The 26,258-nt window shown below is 44.0% G+C and overlaps 1 protein-coding gene across 5 annotated transcripts in view; it reads right to left on the bottom strand.

Moving 5' to 3' along the window:
• SAMD4A (sterile alpha motif domain containing 4A) overlaps nt 1-26,258 on the bottom strand; it is a 235,685-nt gene that overhangs the window by 98,211 nt on the left and 111,216 nt on the right. The window contains exon 1 of one of the 5 annotated variants that reach the window (XM_017873666.1): nt 5,932-6,266. The exons of 3 other annotated variants lie outside the window; for them this stretch is intronic. The gene's annotated coding sequence lies outside the window, so the exon portion shown is untranslated. Of the gene's footprint in view, nt 1-5,931; nt 6,267-26,258 lie in introns of those variants that run through there. One more of the 5 variants, XM_017873667.1, reaches the window with a different exon arrangement.

The following is a 26,258-nucleotide window of genomic DNA, read 5'->3' as shown; positions in this document are numbered from 1 at the left end:
ATGGCTTCCCATCTCAGAGTAAAAGCCAAAGTCCTTATGATGGCCTGTTAGTCCCTCTATGATCTAGCCTCCACCCTTACTACTGACCCTCTCCTGTTTCAGTCCATCCTGGCTGCTGTGATGTTCCTTCAACGTATCAGCCGTGTGCCTGCCTCGGAACCTTCACACTTGCTGCTTCCTCTGCCTGTAACACTTTCCCCCCACACCCATATTTAGCCTCTCTCAGCTCTGTCTTTGCTCAAATGTCACCTTCCTACCTTTAGACAGACCTTATCTATCTACACTATTTTAAATTGCTGACCCCACTCTCTCAGCTTACACTCCCTTATTCCCAGGTCATGCTTTGTTTTTTCCATAGTACTTACCACCATGTGACCTGCTGTACAGTATGCTTATTTCTGCTGGCCCCTCTCCATTAGAATGCAAGCTCTATAAGGGTAATGAGGGTGTCTCCATTTTTTTCATGCATTAATATTCCTCATTAATTACAATTTTTTTTTTTTTTAAGACAGGGTCTTGCTCTGTTGCCCAGGCTAGAGAGCAGTGGCACAACCATGGCTCACTGCAACCTTAACCTCTTAGCCTCAAGCCATCCTCCCACCTCAGCATCCTGAGTAGCTCAGACTACAGGCATGTACCACCACACCTGGCTAATTTTTGTATTTTCTGTAGAGATGGAGTCTTACTTTGTTGCTCAGGTTAGTTTCAAATGATCCTCCTGCCTTAGCCTCCCAAAGTACTAGGATTACAGGCATGAGCCACTGAGCCCAGCTAATTATGGCCTTTTGTTTGATAGTGTTTTAATAGTCTTTTGGATTTCTTCAAAATGTTAGTTATTTCCTAGAAGTTTCCTTTAAATGGAAGGCTTAAGATAGAATAGATGACCATGACCTATAAACAATAGTAGGTACCAACTGTCACACACAAACCGTTCAATCACCCCTTTCTCATTCAACTTCGTTGTATTTTGATTATTTTTAGTTTTAACATCAAATAAAAACAGGAACATGGAAAAGAGGAAAATAAAATGATTAGCTCAATTTTCAAAATCTTTACTACCTTCCCCTTTTCAATATTCTGTTTAAGATGGAAAGTTTCCCCATTGTTTTTTGCTAGAAAACAAAAGCAAAATGGGTGCTTTTTGTGATTGTAACTGACACTAATTAAAGTAATCTTCATGAAAAAGATTTGAGAGGCTGAGACAGCAGAATGAAATGTATTTAATACAACTCTTGCAAACATCTGTTGAAGAAGGAAAGAAAAGCAATGTCAACAGGGTTTAAGACTGTTATATGTCTGATTTTTTGCGGCGGGGGGGACATTAAGTGATTATGTTTTAATAAAGCCTCATAGGAATGGGTCTCCTAAGAGTTACATAAATTAGAGGTGAAAAAATATTACTTCACTCAACAAACACAAGACACATTCTTGTAAACCACACTCGACTAGTTTTTTACACCAAAAACCCCTCAGAGGAGAGGCTGGAAGTGTTCTAAACGCAGGAAGCTTTCCCACTCTCTAATCTTCAGTGCCGCCCTCACACTCCAGACCACCACTGCCAAAACCCCACACACCACAGAGTGACACTCCAATAGTATCTTAAAATAATGAATTAGCAATCCTCATGCTGACCTTGCAAACGAGAAAAGTGTGCTTTCTGCTTCTGTGCTTAGATTTAGGCCTTGTTGCACAAGAGGTTCTAGACATGAGGGTCCCAAAAGAAGCACACCATTGTCCACGTAGCCTAACTGCAATAATATTTCACAAAGAACTCCCAGGCCAGCATCCTTGCCAATGTCCAGTCAACAGAGGAGTATCTTGGGATGAGTATAAACAGATCGAATCACAAAAGAATATTTCATGCTTAATTCAGTGGAGCAAATGGAACAACAGCCATGCCACACAACAGGTTTATACACCTCAGGAAATATGGGAAGGGCTGGAGTGCACACATCCCACCCCTGACACCAGGGAGCCATTCTATATCTGTACATGACTGTGAACTGTGAAGTTACTGGGTCCCATGCTTTCTCAAATAACAAGGAAGTTGCTCAACAACTTATAGACAAAGTTTCCCAACTCAAGAGATGGGATCCAAAGTGTAAGTGTGAATGTAAGAGCCTTGTGGTGTGGTGTGTAACCATGTAAATATTGTCACCAAGGAACAGCATATAGATATTCCCAAAATATGCATGTTAGCAATGTTGGTAGTGAAATGTATATATCACTCATTTAGGTATGAAATATGAAATAAAATACACGCACGAGTCATCCAATGGGGGAGAGGATGAACAATTTTGTGGAGGCAGGATATTCGAGTCCATAGTCACAAATTAACTGATACTCTTTTTGGAAAGCAAGGCCTGGCTAACTGTACAAGGACAGAGTTGGGTGACCCTGGAACATATTCAGCCTGGCTCTCCTGTCCTCCTGGGGCATGGCCCTGTAGAGGGAGCTAGAGACACACCTCCCTTCCTGCTTCCCCTCCAGCTGCCAGCCAACCCAGGGAATTTCTGCAACAGTAAGCAGTAAAAGGCAGCTGATTTTCACCTGTTACTTGTGCACCAAACTCGTTTTCAGGTTAGTAGGTCTACTGATGCAATCAGAATAAGATTTTTCAGATTTTTCTTTTTTCCTTTTTTTTTGAGAAGGGAAGCTACTTTTTCATTGCTGAAGTCCTTGGGCAGTGGGTAAGGAGAACAGACAGGAAGGATGATGGTGAAGAAAGCAGTTCTCTAAATAGGAATAAGAATGGCTGAGGCCATTTCCCTCCTTCTCAGCATCCTGCCATGAAATTGAGTAGACCCAGGGCTCAGTGGCTGGACCAGAACCAGGAGGTCTGATCAGATGAGGGCCCTTGGCTTTGGCCAAATTGGTGGGGATGCTATAGAAGGAGATAAGAGCTCAGAGCTCATAGGGATAATGTTTCCAGACAAGGGCCTCATCCTTTCCAAGTTGCAGGCATGCCATCATCTAGAATTCTACAATAAAGGCAGGCACAAAAACAGCAAGAGGGCTCAGGCAGGGAAAGGTAAGGGGGAGGAGAAAGGCCCACTAGGACAGAAAGGAGCAGATGCAGAGACAGAGTTGAGGACTGGTTCAAGCCTTGTCTACAGACCCACACAGCCTGGCGCAGGCAGGCCTGTGGGCTGTGTTGTAAGCACCTTGCACTGCTGGGAAGCTGGAGAGAGGACCAACCTGGCAGGAAGGAGCTCCTTCCTGGAAATAAACCTTCTAAACTCTACAGAGGAAGGCAGGAGGCAGCAAGGGGCCCCTATGTCCACGGAGTTTGGAAACTAACCATTGTCTGCCCTCCCTCAACTCTACCCCAGGGTCTGAGACACATGGCCCAGTGAGCAGAAACACAAAGCTAACTTCTAGCCACACTGGTTATGAGCTGGGAGTGACAGCGGTGGCCTACCGTGTCGTTTTAATCTAGCTTCATACCATCACCTTTGGAGGTGGTTGTATTTATTAATCCATCAGATATCTATCTTTGGTTCCTATCAATGTATATGGCCTAGTGCTAGGATCTGTCCTTTTCAATGACATTTGTGGTGTCAGAGATAGCCATAGGGAAAGTTTTTTTCCTATAGAAATGTCTGTAACACAAAGAATGTGGGGGAGAATCAGACCAATGGGGTAGAGAAATACTTGGAGAAGGGCTCCATTTTTAGAACCAACAGGCAACACTGTAAGGAGTAGACTCGATCTTCTAAAGTACTCCTAGGCCCTCCAGCCAGCACCCAACACATTATTTGGCAAGAAAAAAAAAAAAAGAGCTTAGTCTATTATCACTATACCAGTGGAGACTTAACCTCCGGCTGTTTGAATCTCACATGTGATCACTATTATTTATCATTAAATACTCTCTGCTGTAGATATGTCTTGGACACATGTGAACCCTCCCCCTCCTGCTCCTATCATCATCTGTGATGTAGTTGAAGAATCCACCTCTCCCCCCAAATGCCATTTACCCACTTGGGCTCTCATTGCCTTTTCTCTACCACAATTGAGCTCAGTGACCTGCACATCTGTATGACCCTCCCTCCCTTCACCCTCCTTGAGGGTGGGGACAGTCCTTCCACTTCTGTGTCTCCTACTCCCTCACCCAGGTCAGTGCTGATCACACACACAGCCTTGTTAGACCAACCTGGTCAAAGAAAGATACATGTCCTTTTTCTATTATGGCTGATGACATGGCACATCTGTTCCTCCTCACTTTTGTGTCTCTCTGATAAGTATCAACAGCAGAAATCTCTGGACTAGGGTAGAATAGTGAGGGGACACTGAGGCTCCAGCAGAAGGGGAAGGCTGGCCTCTCTTCACAGATGATGTCCCCAGCATCTTCACATCAACACCCCTCCCTTGGCCTTCACCAGGTCATATGTCCAGTGTCTTTCTGCTAAGAGCCCCCTCCTCTTGCCTCTACTCAGTCACAGACACAGGTAGGGTAGCCGAGTCACCTGGACACTTGGAGCCCAAGGCGCTGGTTGTTAGTGCCTAAGACGGGTTCAGTTGTTTTGGGGGCTCCTTTCTGAGGTATTCACTCCCAAGAACTGTAGGAATATCAGGTGCTCTAAGTGACTTGGGGAAAACGGAACGACAATACGGCGTGGGGAATGAGAGCACACATGCTAGCCATGTTGTCTGAGCTTCCACTGAGTGAGCTGTGTGAACTTGGGCAATTCACCTAACCACACTGTGCTTCAGTTCCTTCATCTGGAAAATGGGCCACCTCCTACGATTGGTGATGTTTGAGTTACTTAATCTTTGTAAAGCATGGGACCATCATCTGGCCCATAGTGAGTACTATGTAGTTGTTAGCTGCTCACCATCAATCTAAGGGACCAGGGTCACGCTCCATGGGGCTCTCTCCTACAGGATGGGGACAGGAGAAGGAGACCCAAAAACCCTAAGGCACTGGTTCACAAAGTGTGGAGGAAGGGCATGCCTAGAAAATTGTTAGAAATACAACTTCTGGGCCGGGCATGGTGGCTCATGCCTGTAATCCCAGTACTTTGGGAGGCCGAGGTGGGTGGATCACCTGTAGGTCAGGACTTTGAGACAGCCTGGCCAACATGGTGAAACCTGTCTCTATTAAAAATACAAAAATTAGCCAGTTGTGGTGGCAGGCACCTTTGATCTCAGCTACTAGGGAGATTGAGGCAGAAGAATTGTTTGAACTCGGGAGAAGGAGGTTGCAATGAGCCAAGATCGTGCCATTGGACTCTAGCCTGGACAACAAGAGCAAAACTCCACCCCCCCCAAAAAACAAAAAACAAACAAACAAACAAAAAACTACAACTACTTTTGGGATGCTCTCTATAGATCTACTGAATCAAAAACTGTGTTTAACAAGCCCCCAGATGATTCTGATCCAGGTTCATGTTTGAGAACCCAAGAAAATCATGGCCTCCAATTGATAGCATTTGGAGGATCAAGTAAGGCTGATGTGAAACCAGGTGGGAAACATGATTTCTTACCAGGTGAAAGGCTAGGAGGAAGAGGTTCAAAGAGTGGCAAGGACCTATTTTTAGAGGAAGTTGTTGGATTTTTTTTTTTAAGTCAACAATAAATAAGCAAAATGTCATAATATTTATAAGACAGGGCTGATCTCTTAAGTTTTCTATTCATAGCAATCTAAGCAGTTAAAAGCAGCAATCGCTGCATCTAAGGATAGACAGGGAAGCCACGATTTGGCCCGTTTGGGTTTGAAGAGTGCCATAAGAATAAACAAAGTCTGGCCAAGTCTGTGCTGGCTCATGAATCGAATGAAGGTGAGAATTTCAGTTTTAACGCATCTTTACCACAGGCTCACACCCTCACAAACCACCCCCACACAATCCCCAGAGTTCTGTGCTGCTCCAAGCAGGAGAGTTGAGTCTGCAGAAGCCCAGAGAAGCCTGGGCGTGAGAGCCAGTACGTTACCTCTAAATGGTTGCTCCGGAGAGCCGTTTGGTGAAGTTTGGTATCAACTCACTGGTCTGACGATGAACCCACAAGACATGCAGTAACAGGAGCAAAATTCTCTTGATTAGAGGACCATAATATTTTGCTGAGTTTGGGGGTGAGGGCACAGCTGCTGTCCAGGTTATATGGAGCTGAGCACATTACAGGTGAACCAGGTGTTAGGTGAAAAATGTGTGAGTTGATGGAATGATCACATAAAAGATTGCTCCATCTCCTCCCTCTCCACTTTGTCCTTTTCCTTTTCTTCCCTCCTCTGGTGTCCACTGGGCACAGCTCATCATTATTGAGTGTCTGGCTGGGCATTGTGATGTCAGAGGCATCAGCCACAGAGGGCGATGCCTGAGAAGGGACAGCAGCCCAGCCCCTTTCAGGGACACATGGCCCTGATTTGAGCTCCTGTGACATCACGCTCCCTCCAGTTATCTTACATCTCACATCTCAAACATTTAACATCCTACATCTCAAACATTTCTTGAGGTCCTTACCTTCCCGCTCCCCCAAATCAATATGGCACTTAGGGGATACCAAGGCACAGAGAAACTTGTCCCAAATCACGCAGTAATGCCCTGGTGCCACCGTGAATAGTGCTGGAGCTTCCTGACCCCTTGTCCAGGGGACCTGGCTGCCTTTTATAGAAAGTTTCCATACACCTTCTATTCCTAACCTCGATCACAAGCATTGCCGGCCCAGATGCTCTGTGTCACCGGCTTAGTAACATACCCCATTTAGGAGCATGAGCACAACTTGTTTGCACTGGGAATGAATTAACTGAATTCTAGATATTCTTTTTTTGTTTGTTTTTTATTTCAAACACAGCTAACTAATCAAGGCTGTGGACACCGAGAAGGCCAACTTTGATTCTTCAAGGAAAATCAGCAGCTGACCACACACCACCCTTCCTGGTCCTCCCCAAGATGCCCAAAACATCCACAGTCTGCAGTTTTGGGGTAAGAAGAAATACTTGGTTCATAACTGCCCATGGAGGGGCAGGATCCATCTTTTCTCGTTCTTATTTTGCAAGACATTAAGAGGAACAGTGCTGAGAAAATGGAAGATAATCTAAAAAACAAAGACCATCACTTCTTTATATAATGTTAGGAGTTTTCTGGATGTCTTGACCTTGAGGTCTAAAATGGGTAGAGCCTTTGGAGAAGAGAGCAAGCCCCTTGGGGTCAGTCAGGTGAAGGGCAGATGTATAACCCCTACCATCGGGTGAGCTCCATGAATCATTGCACAGATCCCACTGCCAAATCAAGCCCTGGAAAGCACAAAGATTGGAAGAACTGGCTCATTTATCAAACAACTGATGGGTCAGGGCAGGGAGCAACTCCCAGCCAATAAGTTGACTTGGTTTCTCAAAATGACATAAGTACATTTCAACTGTGTAGTAAATAAAACAAAATTTCATTGTAAAAGGGCCCCAACCGTCCCCCATGTGATCTGCCACTGCTGCCTCCTCATGTGACTGGCCTCCCAATTTAGCGCGTAACCAACTCCCAATGACCTGTAATAACACTATTCCCAAATTAGAGCTCTCAATTGGACTTGGCTTCGGTCCTTCCCTCAAAGCAAAATAAAGCATCCGTTTTCTTTTTTTCACATTCATAATACTCTCCTTTTGAGTTGCCAGCTCAAACCCTGTTTCAGTCAGATTGAGCCCTTCCTCTATTTTTTTTTTTTTTTTTCTGGTTAGCCAAAGAGCCCGATGGAAAACACCAAGAGACAAAACAAAACAAAATCAGACAAAATTCCAAGTAAGTGACATTCAGCTGGAAAAGCTATGATTCACATGCAAATAAAAATCTCCCTGAATTCACTGTTATATGACGCAAGGCCCTGGCTTCAACATAAAAAGGGCAGAATGAAATCACCCACAATTAAACTTGCTCTGGAATACTGGAATTCTCTGGCTAGGCCTTCCCGACTAATGATAAGAAAACCCCCAACTGTAGCAGAATGAAGCTAATTGTGTTGGGAGCCAGGGCATCCCCACCTCAGCTGACATTCACTCCTGAAACTTCCCAACCCAGCACTCCCCATCTTTACCTACCCCCTCACCTGCATTCAGAGTAACCTGCATGGAGACAGGGCTCGGTCCCCTAAAGGCATCCCTTCTTTCTAGGCAGACATGAGGGATTTGTGCTGAGAAATCTGGACTCACCACCCTACCCACCAGGAAGCTAGAGTACAAGAAAGCTTTCACTGGAGCTCTGAAAAGATCTCCCTGAGACGACACAGGACCTTTGTATGAGCTTCACAGCAGCATCAGTTTCTGATCTCAAGTCCAGGCCAGAGATAGCTTAGCAAGTAACCTCTCCTGACTGGTAGATAATTTACCATCCCACTTCCCTCCTGTCTCCCTCAGGAAACTGAAGCCAATCTGACACCACTTCCTTTTTCTCCAGATGTTACCCTTCGGATGCATACCTTAATCTGCCTGAAAATCATAGAATTCTGGAGATGGAAGGGACCTCAGAGATTTTCTGGTTCTCTCTGTTCTGGTGGTAAGTACACCACTCCCAACCATGGGAAGCCTTTCCACCACTGAAGAGAGCTGGGGTTACTGAAGCCACAATCAGCTTCTCTGCAACTTCTAACCATTTGGCTAAGATCAGTTTTTCTGAAACCACAAAGAAAAAAATCTATGAACAAGTACTAGCATACCAATGTCCACAGCAGCATTATTCAGAAGTCATAAGGTGGAAACAACCCAAACGTCCATCAACAGATGAACAGGTAAACAACATGTGGAATATATATCCAATGGAACCCTCTTCCGCCTCAACAAGGAAGGAAATTTCAGCACATTCTATAATATAGATGGACCACAAGGACGCTGTGCTAAGTTAATTAAGCTAGACAAAAAAAGACAAATGCTGTATGATTCCACTTTTATGAGGTCCCTTGAGTAGTCAGAAAGCAGAATGGTGGCTGCCAGGAGCTGAGGGGGCAGGAAGAATGGGGAGTTATTATTTCATGGGAGCAGAGTTTCTGTTTGGGATGATGATAAAGTTCTAGAAATGGATAGCTGTGATGGTCACACAACATTGTGAATGTAATTAATGCCACAGGACTGTATATTTAAAAATGATTAAAATGGAAGATTTTATGTTATGTATATTTTACTATGATAAAAAAATACAAAAGATAAATCTACTTTCCCTTTGGGAGAAGATAGCCATTCACCTAAATCTTTTTCAGGCTAACAGTCCCCAGTTTTTTCTAATAATCTTTAGGTGGTATGATTTCCAGCCCCCTGCAGCTTCATGGCCATCTTCCTCTGCTACACTTAATGCCTCTTTGAAAACCTGATACCCAGAACTGAATGGTGGACTGCACTCAGCTTCTCCTTCCAGGTCCTGCCCTGAGGCACCCGGCTTAACCCCCAAGTCAAACGCAGCACAGAGCAGGCCTGCTGCCTGCCCGCTCTAGAAGAATAAAAAGCATGCCACCACCCTACTACCCAGCTGCTGCTCCATCCCTAGACAGCTGTGGGCAACTGCAGCTGAGAAGTGAAACTAGCGACAGCATCTGGGGGAGGGGGCGGCACCCAGCTGAGCACACTACGCCCTTTCCATAGATTTCCTGTTTCTTGGGGGCGTCTGGCCAATGGAAACAGGGCAGGCCCTCAGGGATGCCTCTTACCAGCAACCCACCACAAGTCTGTAACTCCCTTCATGGTACGGTGTGCAGGGCAGGGATGGGAGGTGCAGCTAGATGTGTGCAGCCCCAGCCTAAGCCAGGCCTGTTGGGTACCACAATGGGCTCACCCACCTCCCTTGGTCCATCTGGAAAAGGTTTGAAAGCTTGAGGCAGGAAAGTTCCCTTTTGCATTTTAAAGTGTGTTGAAACTGAGTAGCCTGGGTGTTGGTCTCATTCCACAAGTGAGTAATCCATTTCCTGAAAGTAAGCTGCTCCCCCTTTGGAAGTGGCCCAGCGTTTTGGGGGTGCTGTTAGAGGTGTCACTAGCTCGGTAAATATTTATTGGCACAAGCATGGAGCTTTTCTAGGAATATCAGTTAATTTGCTAAACTAATGGGTTTAAGGTAGCACCCTTGAAAAAAATTAATTCCTTTCTGATGGGTGAGCAGTTTATGCCTGGGACAGGGCACCAGACGGGGAGTGTGTTTCACTTACTAGTTAGAATAACCACAAATAAATTAAAACCAGGCCTGACTTTAAAATCCCTACCTTCTTCCTTTTCTTGACTCCTGATTTTCTATTAATATCTGAGCCAGTAATGGACTGACTTTGGAAAACTCTTTTCTATGGCAATATTTTGCTAGGAGTTTGAAATGATGGAGTTTGAAAACTCCCTTTCATGTGAGTCTTTTGGCTTCTGGGATCCCATACAGATGATCTCATATATCCACCCCTCACTAAGACTGTGCCCACCTGGATCTATCTGGAAACATGCCTCCTGTTCTTCTGTGTAGAGCAATTTAGACTTTCATCACCTGGCTTGAAAAGTCTTTTGCCTTGAAGAATAAAACTTGGTTTCTTTATGGCTCAAACGATCACTTTAAAATCCTTTTAAAAAGACTCCCGTGCCACCTTCTCCTCCTTCATGAGACAGGCGGTCCTCAGGAAGGAATCTACATTTTCTGATCCAAACTATGGAGACAGAGGAGTCTACTCAGAGCTCTGCCAGGAAGGGGATGAGTTTGTGTGTGTGTAGGTTCTGATGTAGGGATACATCAAGCTCAGGAGTGATTCTCCATGAATGGATGGTTAGAGATCTGATAGAAAAAAAGTCATTCTGGACTCCTGATCTCATGACCAGCATTTTTCCTCAACCCTTCTTGGAACTAGCCCTTTTAGTCATGATCTTAGAAATCCTATGTGGCTGCCTTGGGCTCCAGGCATCACTGCCAACCACTTGGGTCTTCTGAGACAGAAACCAGAGTCTTCATGACTCTCACTAACCGTGGCATGGTCCTGTGGCTCAGACACTATCCAGTCTCACAATGACTTGCACCTGCATTTTCAGCCATCCCTACAAGGATCATCCTGAGATCCAATGCCACCCCTTATTTCATCCCCTTCAGGGGTACCTGGAAAGGAGACAACTGTGAGATGATGGCCCTCCCTTGGTATCCTGCAGACTTGTACATAATGGAGCCCGAGCCCACGAAGCCCAGAGTGCCAGTACACACTCTGTCCCTCAAGAACCAGGCAGGGCACCCTTGGGGCACACAGCTTTCCAGGGAGGGCCCCCTCCGGCAGCACGTGACGGGAGCACTGCACGGCAGCCAGCAATGGGAGAGAACAATATGCTGGCTGGGGGGAACACGGGGTTGGTTATTCAGGTACCAGTAACACCAAAATCAGTGTTTATCCTTGTTCATTCATTTCCTTTCCTTCAGCAGGCCTATCACTGAATGCCTGAAAAACAGGGCTGGCCTATGTTGATAGTGTAGGAATTTGGCCTCTATTTCCTTTTATGCTTTAATTTGGTACATGTTTATCTTCCATTGCATTATCTTTTTACTGTTTTGAGGACACAGCCATAGTCAGAGTGCAGATCCAGAGCAGAACACCTTGGAGACTTGATTATGTGCTCAGAAACTCCCCTCTTAAATACTTTTTGGAACAAGCTGAGGTATGCGTAAGTAAATGCTTCAAATATGGTATGGACAAGGATTAGCAACCATTATTATCAACGGGGTTATCAGGAACTGGGAAATATCAGATTCACAAAATGAGCCTTCAATGGGATGTGTGCAGAGGGGCACTGGTTGAGAGTTTGGGACCCAGATAAAGTGGTGTGCTCGTCACGTGGCTACCATTGGTGCCAGTGTTCAACGGCCACAGGGAAACCTTATTATTCTGTGACTGCCTCCTACATAGGCATGGTTCAGGGAAGATAGAAAGGTCTCAGAGGAGTGAAAATGGAATGAAACAGTAGAGACAGGAGGCCAACATGGAACTGAGCAAGTTCTGGCTCCTTCTGTTGCTTTTTGATTCAGGGGAATGTGACGTATGGACTCTTCCCCTATAAACTCATACCTCAAGATTCTTCCATGCACACAGCAGACTCCCCACAATCCCAAACATTAAAGGCCACAACCCAAACATTATGGGATAAGAACAGGGCTTCTTCTTCATCCAGAGATTCCTGAATCACACACTACTTTAATGAAATACCTACTGCAGGCACATGTTCATAATATTCATCCTTACACTGTAAGGCCAGTCCTGGACCCAGGTACTGCATGTTAGGATAGCGTAATTATTTTGTGGTCTGTCTTCAATGGCTCTGCATTTCCTCCTAAAGTGGGATATTGCAGCAGTCATAAATCTTTCCATCCTCTGGAGCAGTGGTCTGTCACTGCTTACTTATACTGCTTATCTTTTGGGAGCGTTCCAACTCTTACTGTGTTTAAACTTAAGCCCTGCTAAACTCATCTCCCTGCATATTTTTCATTTGGGACTCTATCAAAAAACTAATTAAAATAGAAAAGTTTTCTAAAAGGCAGGGCTTGGTGGCTCACACCTGTAATCCCAGTACTTTAGGAGGCCAAAGTGGGAGGATCACTTAAGCCCAGGAGTTTGAGACCAGCCTGGGTAACATAGGGAGACTGCATCTCTATAGAAAATTTTTAAACATTAGCTAGGCATAGTAGTGCGTGCCTGTAGTCCCAGTTACTCAGGAGGCCAAGGTGCGAGAATTGCTTGAGTCAGGGAGTTCAAGGCTGCTATGAGCCATGATCATGCCACTATACTCCAGTCTGAGTGACAGAGTGAGTCCCCATCTCCAAAAAGAAAAATAAATAAAGTAAAATAATCAGTGTCTCATGAGCATAATGATCAATGCATACATACACAATCACATTTACCTAATCTCTGCTTTCACATCTGATTTATTAGTATCTATCATCTGTGGAGTACTTTTTTTAAAAGGTGGCAAAATCTCTTTCTAAACATTATCACATCTCAAATGCAAGACAAGTGGGATTGTGGTGAGGAAACTGAGGTTCCTCGTGGTTAAGTGACACATGGTGGTTGGGAGGTTAGGGGGGCTGGGGGAGGCCTTTCTGTAGCCTAACTCCTGGTTCCCAGCCCAACAGCTGGTCCCCTGTCGGCTCACTGCTGAGGCTAAGCTGATGCTTGCTGGAAGAAAGGTTTGCACAGCGAAGCCTGACAGTTTCACTTATGTTCTTGGTTCTCTTACAAAGGAATCTAAACCTTGATGGACATTAGAAATTTAATAATAGTTTAAGAGCAAATCCCAGCATGTCTCCAAAGCAATACAGAATCAAATTCTGAAAGCAAATAAGATACTGCTTTATTCTTCTCTCTCTGGCTCCGCTGGCAGGGTGGGAGTGAATTGGGTGTGTCGGGTGAGGGGAGAAGAGACTCCAGAACATACCATTATGATTATCTAACAATAACAACACTCTTACTGGCAGTGTCCTCTGAAAAGATTAACAACATGAGGTTTCTTTTACTCCACATGGCAAAAGCTTCTGAAGAAAATAAAGTAAAATATAAACTGCTTTATTAACTACCAGTGACGCTGGTTACTTTAAGCTTTCCTAAAACCTTAACATTATAAACTGAGGAATGTGCTGAAATACGCTGGAAGTTTCTTGATCTTGTTTCAACTAATAGTCACTTTTCAATTTCTCAGAAAAGGATATTTAACAAATATGGCCAAACCTAAGTAACTTAAATTTAATTAATTTTCCCTTAAAACAAATATATCAAAAAGTAATGACACAGGAAAAGAACAGTCCCAATACCCATATTGCAACTGTAAACATCATCTATTCACAATCCAGAAACGTACGCAATCTCTCTTTCAGTAGCAGACCTGAAAATTACACCACATTGACAAGAAGCAACTCCACTGCAGATGCGTTAGAAAATGAGTGACAATTAAGGCCCAAATCACCATGGATTGTTTTAATAATTTTTATTTTCTGAGCAGTGACTTTTTTCAAATAGAGAATCTGGCAGTTGTATTAAAACCAATACTGTTAATTTTCACTTGTATAGTTCTTAGTCTACAACGACATGAAACCTAAGAAAAGATTTCTGTATGAAGAAAAATGTAGTGATCTCAGGCAAGCCGGTGAGATTTTTCCAACAGACACAACAAGGGAATAAATGGTAGGGGGGGAACGGGGCATGAGCCACCCATGATCTGAAGATGAGGGAGTGGAGACCCAGTAGGACTGTGAGCACACATGCTCCATCTTTTCTTGATGCACACACCTGTCCCACGATCATACTGCTTCCAAATCCTCGAGGTCACTATCCCATCATGTCCTATCTTAGGCCCAGACAGAATCCTCTTGTCAAATCTTGGAGACTTTCAAACAGAAGGATTACTGTATACACATTCTGAAATGGATTTGATGAGCAGAGGGAAGGGTTACTGTACAGAGACCAGGAATGCAAAAGGGGTCAGTTCAGAGTTGTTTCCCAACTGCAGACAGGACCTCAGGGACACAAGCACTAGGCTCTAGCTCTGGGAATGTAATCTCTTATGCCTCAGTTTCCTCATATTAAAAAATACACATAATGCTCTTCTATCACCTGCCACTTCCAAAGAATGACACGGAAAACAACAGTTTGTGCATCTAAAGACTTAGCACTGGTACAACAAGAGACATTCACTTTAGATGCCCTCGTTTAAAGACCTTCACTCCTATAAGCTAAGGCCTCCACTCCCATGCAGGCGTCAGGGTAGCCACGGAAATTTGGTCTTTGCCTGGCATCCCGCATCATCTGGAAAGGGGAGAATGTGCTTACACGTTCTTGGTTGCAGATTGGTATTTTCAGCATTTTTAGAAAACACTAAACTGTTTTTCATATAATTCATTTCTTATAATATTAGCACTTGTGTTTTGAGAGCACATAGCAAGGAGCTATTGTTAGAGAAGCCAGGATCAGAATCAAGTGGCTAAGTGATAAGGGATACTGCTCATGCTCTTCTCTTGCTTCTAAATGTCTGCTTTATAGCAGCTCCAGAATATTCCTGGTCCAATGCATTGTAGACACATTAGAATCACCCAAAACAACTTTAAATATTGCTCCAATTTCCAAAAATGATAGAAAAAAAAACCCAGTGTATCTGCAAGTTTCCCCAAAGTCCTACCAAGTCTGTCATACACAAAAATCCAAATCCGAGTCAATAAAACATAAGTGTTCGAACTGGCTGTCTTCCTTGTTTCCCCCACTTCTCCCTGCTGTCTATCTCTTGGCTATTTACTATTTTTAAACCTTACACAGCACAGAGAAAGAGGAATGGCATTTGAATGAAGTTTGGAGACAAGATTGAATCCAAAGGAAGGTAGCATAAAAGGCTGCGATTAAGCAGGGTTTCAATTATCCATGTTTTCCCTAAAGATCATATATTCCACATCACTCCCCACCTGACCTACACACACACACACACACACACACGCAATGATAAATGGTGATTGCCCAAAATACGACACACTGGTATTGGAGAAAACAGCAGAATTAGGAAGGTCATTTTTAAATTCTCTTCCCTTCTCCCCTGAGGCAGGTCCTAAAACCTTCATTCTAGAAGTACCCTCCCTATACTTGGAGGAAAGGAACATCCTTATTTTTAAAGACACAGAGATGCCAAGAAGAATCTGAACAAACAGGCCTTGCTAAGTTCCCCTCAGGTTATTACCATTAGATCACATCCTTTTGTCCCTCAATCATACTTCTGCACAACTGTGCATTCTTTATCAAACCTAAGCATAAAAATATGCAGATTTCTCTGTTTCTTTGGGTCTTCTTTTCTGAAGTGTCCCATGTCATGCAAAACTTATATTTAAATTAATTTGTATGCTTTTCTCTTGTTAAAATCTGTCTTTTGTTGTAGGAGCCTCAGCCATGAACCTAGCGTCGGGAAAGAAAGATATTTCTTTTCCTTTACGATTGATAGACAGAAAGAATGAATGCAAATCGCTAAAGAACATTAGAAGCCATTTAGAAAGGATTCAGATACTAGTGTAAACCCCAAAAGACTAATTCAACAGACAAAAATGCCCTTTTAACAAAACAATTCCAACATAGGAGAGAATTTTCTTCTTTCTTCAAAGCCAAATATTTCACTATGCTTTATAAGACTAATTAAAACAACATTGTGCTATTCGAGCATGTGTGGGTTATGGAGAGAAACAATCTGCCCCACAAAAATCTTTGTTTCATCAAGCAAACACCGCATCTATGGTGAGAGTTCTGCAGGATCCTCGGAGACTTTGGCTTTGTTTCATTAACATTCACATATCCACTTGGTAAGAACTGTAGCTTGGAACTACGATTTCCATTACAAAGCCTCTGAAATGCCAGGAATGAGTCATGGCATTGTGCAGCCTGGGCAGTGCACTGATTTTCTCCATTAACCAGGCGTACATTCTGACAACTTCCAGGAGAAAAGCTGAATGAGTCAGTTTCAGGAATAAACCACATTAGAATACTATGTCCGTGGAGGAGTTAGGGTAATAGGGATTGTTTTTTGCTGTTGTTTTGTTCTTTTAAAATAGAAATATTCATAAAATTCATTTCTCTGAAGATAGCAAAGTAACATAGATCCATCCAATTACAAGGATTCTAACACCATGACCAATTTGGTTGCCCAAACACTACAAAGTGTAGTAAAACTGCTAGGATCAAAAATAGCTTTTCAAGGACAGTTCCACAGCCCCCTTAACACACAGAACTCTACCTCTGAACCACTTCCAAACACCTTCTCCTTTTCTGATTTTCTTCTTTGGGTGTCTTACACCACCTGACTTTCATAGAGAAATGGGAAGTTAGGAGATAACAAGTGAGATAACTAAATGAGGGAAACACATGGCCAGAATTCAGGCAGAGCATGTGCCGTGTTTCAGCAGGAACAACAAACCTGACTATAAAAATGGATCTCTGGCTTCAGTGGGAAGCAAAATGCATAATGCAAGGCTCCAGACTGCGGGGATCTCTTCTGCATCCTGTCATGTTCCCTGCTGCCATTTCGGTTTTGGAAATTGAAGTCCAAATCTCTTTAACCCTACACGTTCTTGAGAATTGCTTACTGTGTTTACGAGATGAAGGCCTAAAGCAGTGTCATCCTGGACCACCTACTAAATAAAGAAATCAGCAATATTAGAAGGCTAGCAATTTCCTGGCAAGGGGGAAAGATTGAAAGTACTAAAAGCAGGCTAGGCACAGTGGTTCACACCTGTAATCGCAGCACTCTGGGAGGCTGAGGCAGTCGGATCATCTGAGGTCAGGAGTTTGAGACTAGCCTGGCCAACATGGTGAAACCCTGTCTCTACTAGAAATACAAAAACAATTAGCTGCGTGTGGTGGCTCATGCCTGTAGCCCCAGCTACTTGGGAGACTGAGGCAGGAGAATCGCTTGAACTTGGGAGGCGGAGGTTACAGTGAGCCAAGCAAGATTGTGCCACTGTGCTCCAGCCTGGGCGATAGAGTAAGACTCTCAAAAAAAAAAAAAAAAAAAAAAAAAAAAAAAAAAAAAAAAAAAAAAAAAAAAGAAAAGAAAAGAAAGTACTAAAAGCATCAAATGGTTAACATCTTTTTAGAACTTCTGATCTTGTTTGAAACTAATACCATACAATGATTTGAAAACTGAATGCAACCATGAAAAATGGAGATATCTGAATATGCCAAACGCACTTTCAATACCAAAATGAGAGGCGAAGTACCTAGGGTGACTGTCAGGAGCCAGTATATCTCCGATCTAACATGGAGCTGCCGTGGTATTCAGGGGCTCCTGAATAGTCAGTTGTTCAGGATCATACTCAGTTGCTCTCCATGTTTCCTAGTATCGAGCTGCAGCCCTGCTTTTTCTTTTTTTGGATTTGGCCTCTAATGTTTAGGCACGAGTCAGCACACACAGATGAATAGATTAACTGAGCTAATTTAAGGGAGCCCTCCCATGGAAGGATTCTTTTTTAGCCTTCTATATTTAGGCTAAGGTTTGTGCCTGTGCAAGACACTGACTGAAGAACTGAGTTTTCCAAACCTCACGAGCAAGGATTCTCTACCATGAGATCTTCCTAACAAACTACTCACTTGTTCGCGGGAGCTCTGATGTCACCATAACCACAGAGTATTAAAACAGGCCAATTAAGGCAATCTCATTTGTACTGCAGGGTGACTCTCGCCTCACTTTCAAAAATGTGGTAAGCACATACCGTGTTGATATAGCCAGGCTGGTGAATATCCCTATCTGGTGAAATTTGATAAAACTTAATTTGATATGACAACTCTATTGAATTCTACCAGAAGCAATCATTTCAATTAAATCACACAGTTCCTAAATCTCACATTTAGTAACAAATTAAAGACTTTGAAGCTCTCCACTGCTGAATCATTAGTTCTCATGTTCTTATAACTATTGCTTAGTCAGACCTAAAGCATGGCTAAGGAATAAGTTTAAAGTTTGACTTTCAACAAAAATTTCAAAGATTCTGTGACTTGTTGGTCATCAAATAAGCTGCTCTCCATGATAGGGGATTCTCTGCCTTTTTTTTTTTGGAGACGGAGTTTCGCTCTTGTTGCCCAGGATAGAGTGCAATGGCGCAATCTCGGCTCACTGCAACCTCCACCTTCTGGGTTCGAGCGATTCTCCTGCCTCAGCCTCCTGAGTAGCTGGGATTATAGGCGCCTGCACCACACCTGGCTAATTTTTGTATTTTTAGTAGAGACGGGGTTCCACCAGGTTGGCCAAGCTGGTCTCGAACTCCTGACCTCAGGTGATCCACCTGTCTCAGCCTCCTAAAATACTGGGATTACAGGCATGAGGCCTGGCCTTCTGCCTTTTTTAAAAAAAAAAAAACTCTCCCTACTGGGCCAGCCACAGTGGCTCACATCTTTAATCCCAGGATTTTGGGAGGCTGAGGTGGGATGATTGCTTGAACCTGGGAGTTTGAAAGCAGCCTGGCCAACACAGTGAGACCTCATCTCTACAAAAAATAAATTTCAAAATTCGCTGGGCATCATGGCACGGGCCTAATAGTCCCAGAAGTCAAGAGGCTGAGGTGGGAGGATCACTTGATTCCTGGGAGGATGAGGCTGCAGTGAGCCGTGATCATGCCACTGCACTACAGCCTGGGTGACAGAGTGAGACCCTGTCTCAAAAATAAAATCTTCCCCTAACCCACTTATTTGAGTATCATGTAGGGCATAGGTAATGCTAAGGGATCTACTATATTGTCACAATGATAAGAATGTCAATAGATTCTCTTCTCATGTCTTTGACATTTAAAGACATCTGTAGAAAGGTAGACACCATCTGTGTCCTCCTGCTGGCAGAGACTAAACACCTGCATGGTAGAAACCACACCAGTAACTACTCAGTGTCAGAAGGACCTTTAGAGAACAGAATCAATTATCCATTGCCTTCTCTTTTGTTTCACAAATTCTTGGGCAGCTGAAGAGGTCAAGTTTTGAACAAGCTGCTTTTACAGTCTTACTTTTTTAGAGAACCTCATGCAAAAAATGTAAAAGCAAAAAGCAACTTAAAGGAGCAGCAAAACTCCTGCCCTTCTCTACCTAAAAATGGAATAAACTTACTTGGCAGTATCTCTGCTGCCACTGAATATATTTACTTCTTAAATGAGACAAACCTCTTGCCAGGCTTCTTGCCGACTCTGCAGGGACCTAGGCCTCCTTTGCATAAACACTTCTTTCCAGAGAAAAGAATGAGAATGCCACACTTTAATATTTTGGCATTCCTTGTTGGATTCAAGTGGAATGCTAAAATGGATTTAGGTCCCAGAGGAGAGAAGTGAATGGATTTTCATCACTCCCCCGACTTAATTGTATGTGCCCCAAGCGTGGCATCTGATGACTCAGAGTAGGTTCCACGCTCAGATAGAGGCATCAAATGCTTCAGAAAGTAGGGAAGAGTGGCCTCCAGGGCTCAGCTCTCAAAAATAAACCAAACCAGATCCATGAGCTGAGGTCTGAAGTTTAAGACCAATAGCCAGTACTGTTTACACAGACAGAAGACCGAAATTTGATCTCCCTTCAGCTCAGCCAATAAGATGACCGGGAGAAGTGCTAGGCTATCTCTCCTTAGACTCAGCTGCCTAAGGCCCTGTGGACAGCCTGCTGGGGCTAGGCTGCTGCTCCCTCCTAAGGGCTGCAGAGCCCTCCCACCCCTGCACACAGGACCCAAGGGCCTCGGTGTACAGCTTTGTCCCAGTGATGCCTGGGCATCCCGATAGCAGGTGAGAATTCACTGGACTTCCAGAGTGTTCCTTCTAAGCAGCTGAGAGGTTAAATGAAACCAGTCCAAATTTCCAGTGCTAAAAGCAGCAGGCAGCCCGCTATGCTGATGCTGCCGTCACAAAACCCATGGTTGAGTACAAGGCAGCCATTATTTATTTGTGATCCTGAGAATGTTTTTATTGCCTGTATTGTTTTCTAACTTTGGAAGCACCAAATAAGGATGACTTTTGGTGCAAGGTAGGAGCCAGGACTATTTATATGAGCTCATTCTTTCTTACATAATATATTAAACAGGCCCTTTAGGCCTGAGTGTGAAAGAGCCAAATTATGTCTCTGGACAAACGTGTGCTGCTCCCATTGAAATTGGGGTGACTTGGCTGTCAGACAGCTGTGGGGCAAACTTTACTCTTCAGCAAGGATATGATGGATAAAGAATCGTTTCCAAGCATGGAATACAGTGTTCTGGAAAACAGCCACAGGAGGAATATGAAAACAAATCCCTTTAAAGCCCAAATCAGCAAATACTTCCCATCATTTACAGATATGCTTGTCTACCTTCCAAGCCTGCAAGGTAACCTTTGAGAAAGGGCCCCAGGTACCTCTCTGGAGATCATTCAAGATCTCTTCCAGTGAGCCTCTAATGCTGGCAAAACGTAGCTTGGGCAGAAGATCACTCTCCTAACTTAATACAGTGATATTTCGCTCTTAGCCACTTCGTGGGAAGATGCATAGCTGGTTTCAGAGCAACAAATTACTTTATAGTTGCACTTCATCATTCATTGTTCCCATGTTACAGACAGACATTTTATGGTAATTGATCTTGATTTAGTACATATACAGACTTATTTATGCGCTGCCTTGTTCCAAAAAGAATTTTAAATGACTTACATGTGGCCTTAGAAATTGCCCTACATCCTTATAACCCTTAAAAAATAATACTATTCTCATCTAATAAGTTAGATTTTACAGAAATTCATGATAACCTTTATGCAGCTAAAGTTAAAAGCGGATCAAACCTAGTTTTGATCAAACCCAATTTTTACTTTGGAAAACAAATCCCAGGATGACAGGGCACCCTCTCAGGGGACCTGTGAACCTTGGTCAGCCCTTTCTGAAGTCCTACAGAATTCCAGCTATAGATAGGTAGAAGAGGAGGCAGAGAGTGACAGATTCCACATCATGACAAAGTGAGACGTCTGCAGATGACTGAAAATAGTCTCCCACGGTTGGTTTTAATCTTCCCACCTTCCCTCCACCCTCATACACCCTCTGCGCTTAGGAAGAGTAAAGATGACTGCATTTAAGTGACTGACAGGCATCACAGGGATCGAAAAAAAATTAAAAGGAAAAACAAAAACAAACAAACAAAAAAAACAGCTGGATGTGGTGGCATATGCCTGTAGTGTCAGCTACTCCAAACGCTGAATTGCTTGAACCTAGGAGTTCTAGGCCAGCCTGAGCAACATGGCAAGACCCCATCTCTAAAAAAATAAATTTAAATTAAAAACAAAAACAAATTCCAAAACAGAACAGCTGACTATACCCTGAAGAAAAAAAAAAAAAACTATAATCAGAAAAGGCAGCAGTAGATGGGGGTAACGGTGTGACATTTTCCTTCTCCCCATCTCTCCATCTCCCCATAACACTACTCCCCATTCCTGCCCCTACCCCAATGCCTCTGCAGCACATCCCCTTCTCTTGCCCCAAAGTTCAGCTCCCTGCTAGGGCCCTGTCGCACCTCTTCCCTGAGGTGTCAATTCAGGCCTATGCTTTGAGCCCCGATAATCCAAGCTTTGATTTCATGCCTGCTGGCAACTGGTTCATTGCCACATTCACTGGCACTAAGATGTAGAAACCTGCTCTGAGACAGGTTCAGATTCAGGCTTCACACACACCGACTACAGAATTCTAGAAGACTGAGTTCGTTCCATGTGTTCAGTAAAGTCCAAGATTCGAGGCCTGACACTCAAGACCGGCCACACTCTTGTCCCAAGCTGCCCTCTGTACCTCTCACCTTCTCTAACCCTGTGCCTCACTGAGCCCAGCCTCTTCCTTGGCTGTGCTTCCTCCTGGACAAACATTGGCCTCCTTTTCTTGAAAGGCAAATCTATACCTGTCCTTTAACAAACTCATTTAACCACCACTCCCATTGCACTCACTAGGTGCTGTTCTAAGCACTTTCCATATCTCACTTAATCCTTACAACAACCCTAGGTACTATTATTAACCAAATGTTAAAGATGAGGAAGCAGAAGCATGGAGATGGGACCCAGCTTGCTCAAGAAGCCAGGACAAATTAGTAGTAAAGCCAAGGTTCAAACCCCAGAATCTGTGTCCCTAACAGTGATGCTGCTGGACTGAGCTGCTTCTTCCATAAAACTCACATGTCCCAACTCCAGTTAAAATTAATTTTTCCTTCCAAGTTCCAGAGCCCTTCAGTGATCTCTTACAGTCTAACCATTTTCTGCCTAACTTTCGCCATACTTATCTTTCATTTTTCATCTTTCCTGGCAGATGGTAAGTTTCTTGAAGACAGAATCCAAGTCTGATTCAACTTGGGTCCCCTTAGCCACGCCTGAGCTCTGCACATGCTCGGTGGGTGCCTGTCAATATTTGTGGGTGGAAGGAGGGGAAAAAGAATTCACTCAGCTAAGGGATCTCCTGCTGGAGTGAGGAACACTTCCTTCTTTGTGTTCATCTCTATGTGGGTGCAATGTTTATATTTACTTTTGTTGTTTTAGGAGGAATTTTAGCTGCTCTTGGTAAGGAAAGCAGGTAGTCTTGAAGGTGAAAGCTATGTCTTATGAGCATGGGAGGCAACAGCAGTCAAGTTCTCCTCTGTTCCTCCCACATACAAGAGCTACTTGTGGAGGTGGTAACAATGATATGAAGACAACAATCGCAGCAATAACAACAGCTACCATCAATCACGTACCATGTGCTAGGCAGTTCATATCCTATATTTGTAATTCTTTCAATAAGCCTGAAAGTTAGGCTTTATTATCCTTATTTTACAGATAGGAATTGTGATTCAGAAAGGTTAAGTCATTTCGTTAAAGTCTAAAGCTGGTAAAACAATGCTGAGGCTTGAACCCAGTTCTGCCTCCCCCAGGCTTGGTCTGGCTCCATCCTCTACACAGCAATGCCTTTCTTAACCCTGAAGCAGCTTAGCTTTCTGTAGGAGTTAAGAAAGGCAAGTCACCTGGGCCCATTCATTCTTGGCTTCCTGGATTTTCTGTGGTTTTGGTCTTTTATGTGAAAAGCTACCCTTACACATGCACATTTCTTCCAAGAAACCAGATGAACGGTAACCTACTTTCACAAAGCTCAGAGAGTCCTTAATGACTAGGAACAGACTGGACGACAATCACAAAAATGTACCAAGAGATTTACAAGAGGGTGGTGCAGATGGGGGCGGGGAATGAGGGATGGGGCCAGACAGACTTGCTTGGAGTCAGACAGGCAGAGTGAGAACTAAATGTTCTGTTCAGAAGAAAGGATACATCACTCTTCATTAATCTATAAAGTTGTCTTAGTTGGGCCACAACAAACCCTCAGTGCATTCACAACGTGGCCACAAAAACATTTTACTGGTCTGGGTGTAAACGTTTTTTCTTCACACAGGAAAAGCAGTGCTTTTCACCCCGGGTGGTGGCGGCGGGGGGGCAGAAGGGAATCCCTCAAAATGCAGCACACACTTAAACATGATTCAGCTCTGATTCATCGAATCTGGAATATTATTCGATTCACTCCGGGATTCTTGGTGCAAAGCGTCCCCTGCATGCTGGCAACGTCATCTTTCCATGCTACTAAGCGATAGACAACTTTCTTTAACATGCTCTGAAGTTCACAATATGTTTAAGACAGACTTTTCCGTGTGTAAGAGAAAAGAGGCGCTAATTATAAGCAGAAACAGCAATACCTAGTGGGGGCCTAGTTAGAAACCAACACTATCAGTGGACTAAAGAAAGGAGTGCTAGCCAGGCGTAGTGGTGCATGCCTGTAGTTCTAGCAACTTGGGAGGCTGAGGCAGGAGGACTGCTTGAGCCTAGGAGTTCAGGGCTGCAGTGAGCGATGGTCAGACCACTATACTTCAGCCAGCCTGGGCAACAGAGTGCGATCCTGTCTCTCTCTCTCTTCAAAAAAAAAAAAGAAAAGAAAAGAAAAGGAAGAAAGAAAGAAGTGGTACTTCTAAAAATAAAGCTCTCCTTAAATATTCTGTATCAGCTTGTTTCAGCCAAACTTGACACATTCGGTACACATTTCAGCCCTGTGACTTTTTTGTTTCCTGAGCATTCCGTGGAAAGCAGGTGCTCAAGGAGAGCCTCCAAGGAGGACAGCAGCAGCCTCCCCTTTTCTAATGGGCTCCAGGCTGGGGCATGTGAACCACTGAACAGTACCTTAGCTATGTCTCCTCTAATGAGTAGGATGTGAGGGAGAAAATGTGGGTCAAGTGTTCAGAGAGCTTCATGATGATCCAGGCTGTAGCCACTGACTCCACGGCTCTGTGGCTGCACCTCCTTCTCCCACGGATGGCTTAACAGTGGTATTTCTCCTCAATTTAAATTAAAGGAAGATAAAGCATGGTAGCCTAACCTAAATGTCCCCTGCTCTATGGCCTCTGGTACTGACTGGAGGTTCAACCTTCTTCATGAACATTTCAGAGTTCTTGTCTGTCATTCCTTCTTGACCCTGCAGCATGATATGGTGGAGAGAGAAGAGCACGGACTCAGGAGTCAGACTCCCTGGCTTCACACCCGACTGTGTCACTCACCAGCTTTGTGACTTTGGGCAAGTTACTGAACCTCTCTTGCCTCAGTCTCCTCACCTGTAAAATGGAGATGATGAGAATAGTATCTATCTCATAAGGATGTTATCGGGAGAAAACCAGGAGGAGGATTACATTAAAACAGTAAGTGCCACATAGGTATTAACTAGTATTTTTTTTTCCTTCCTATCTTCTTTCTTTTCCTTGGTTTCTACAAATGTTTATTGAATATCCACTAGCTAATACAAATAAATACAGGCAGAATGCAGTCCTTGCCCTCCAAGTAAGGACAGAGATAGAAAGCTACAGTAGAAGAAAATCACCCGTCTGGCATTTGGGGAAACTGGATGCTGGTCCCAATACTGTCATTAACCCCTCTGTGGCTTTCTCACCTGGAAACTCCAAGATCCTTTTGGGGGATCTTGACAAATAGAAAACGAAATCACTGCCAGGCCTCACATACCATGCCATTGGAGTGATTCTACGACAACCGCCCCTATACTCCAAGAGAAGAGAAACGGTTTCGAGTTGGGCCAGTCCTGGAAGGCATCAGAGACCCAGAATTTGTGCTCGGCCCTCGAGGATGGCTTGGAGATTGGAAGACGGAGGTGAAGAGAGGCTGTTTCAAGTGGAGGAAAGATACTGTGTAAAGGCACAAGTTGTATGTAGGAACTAGGCCACAGAACATGGGGCTGTATCTGAGAACTGGTTTTGGGAAAGCAGGAGGGACAAAAACCCACAAGGTCAACTTGTAGAAGGCTGGTGAGTTATAAAACAACGGGCAGTTTTTGAGGTGGAAATCTGATCAGAATGGCAGTGTGTAGAGATGCATCTGGTGGCAGCCTGAGGGAGGGCCAGGGTGGAGAGAACAGTTGGAAGACAACTGCGCCAGGAAGGCATGAGAAACAGAGGGTGAGGGCAGAGCCCTCAGGGCTCCCGAGGCAGGCAGGCCCACCACTGAACAGCTGTCCAGTCTGGGGCGCTCACATAACCTCTCTTGTCCACAGTTCTCTCCATTTAAAAAGAAGACAACATAAGCAAAAGCTAAGCATGAATGCGTGGTGCATGGTAAAGACTCAGTAAGCAGGACCCAGAAAATAAAGTAATGGGTGTGAGACAAGCTGTGATTGAAAAATTACCATTCACCTGAGTTACTGGTGAAACAAATCGCACGTGACAGCAAGAGAGAGAGGGGTTCCAAAGAGCCATCCCCCCAAGTCAATGGCCCTGGGTGATAGGGAGAAGACAACAGAGAGGGCTGGTGATCCCAGGTAAATAGCAGGATGTGAAGGAATGACATTTGCCTCTC

The sequence above is a fragment of the Rhinopithecus bieti genome, unplaced genomic scaffold, assembly GCF_001698545.2.
Source record: "Rhinopithecus bieti isolate Rb0 unplaced genomic scaffold, ASM169854v2 scaffold_7985, whole genome shotgun sequence".
NCBI classification, from domain to species: Eukaryota; Metazoa; Chordata; class Mammalia; order Primates; family Cercopithecidae; genus Rhinopithecus; species Rhinopithecus bieti.
This window is presented reverse-complemented; position numbering and strand designations above follow the sequence as displayed.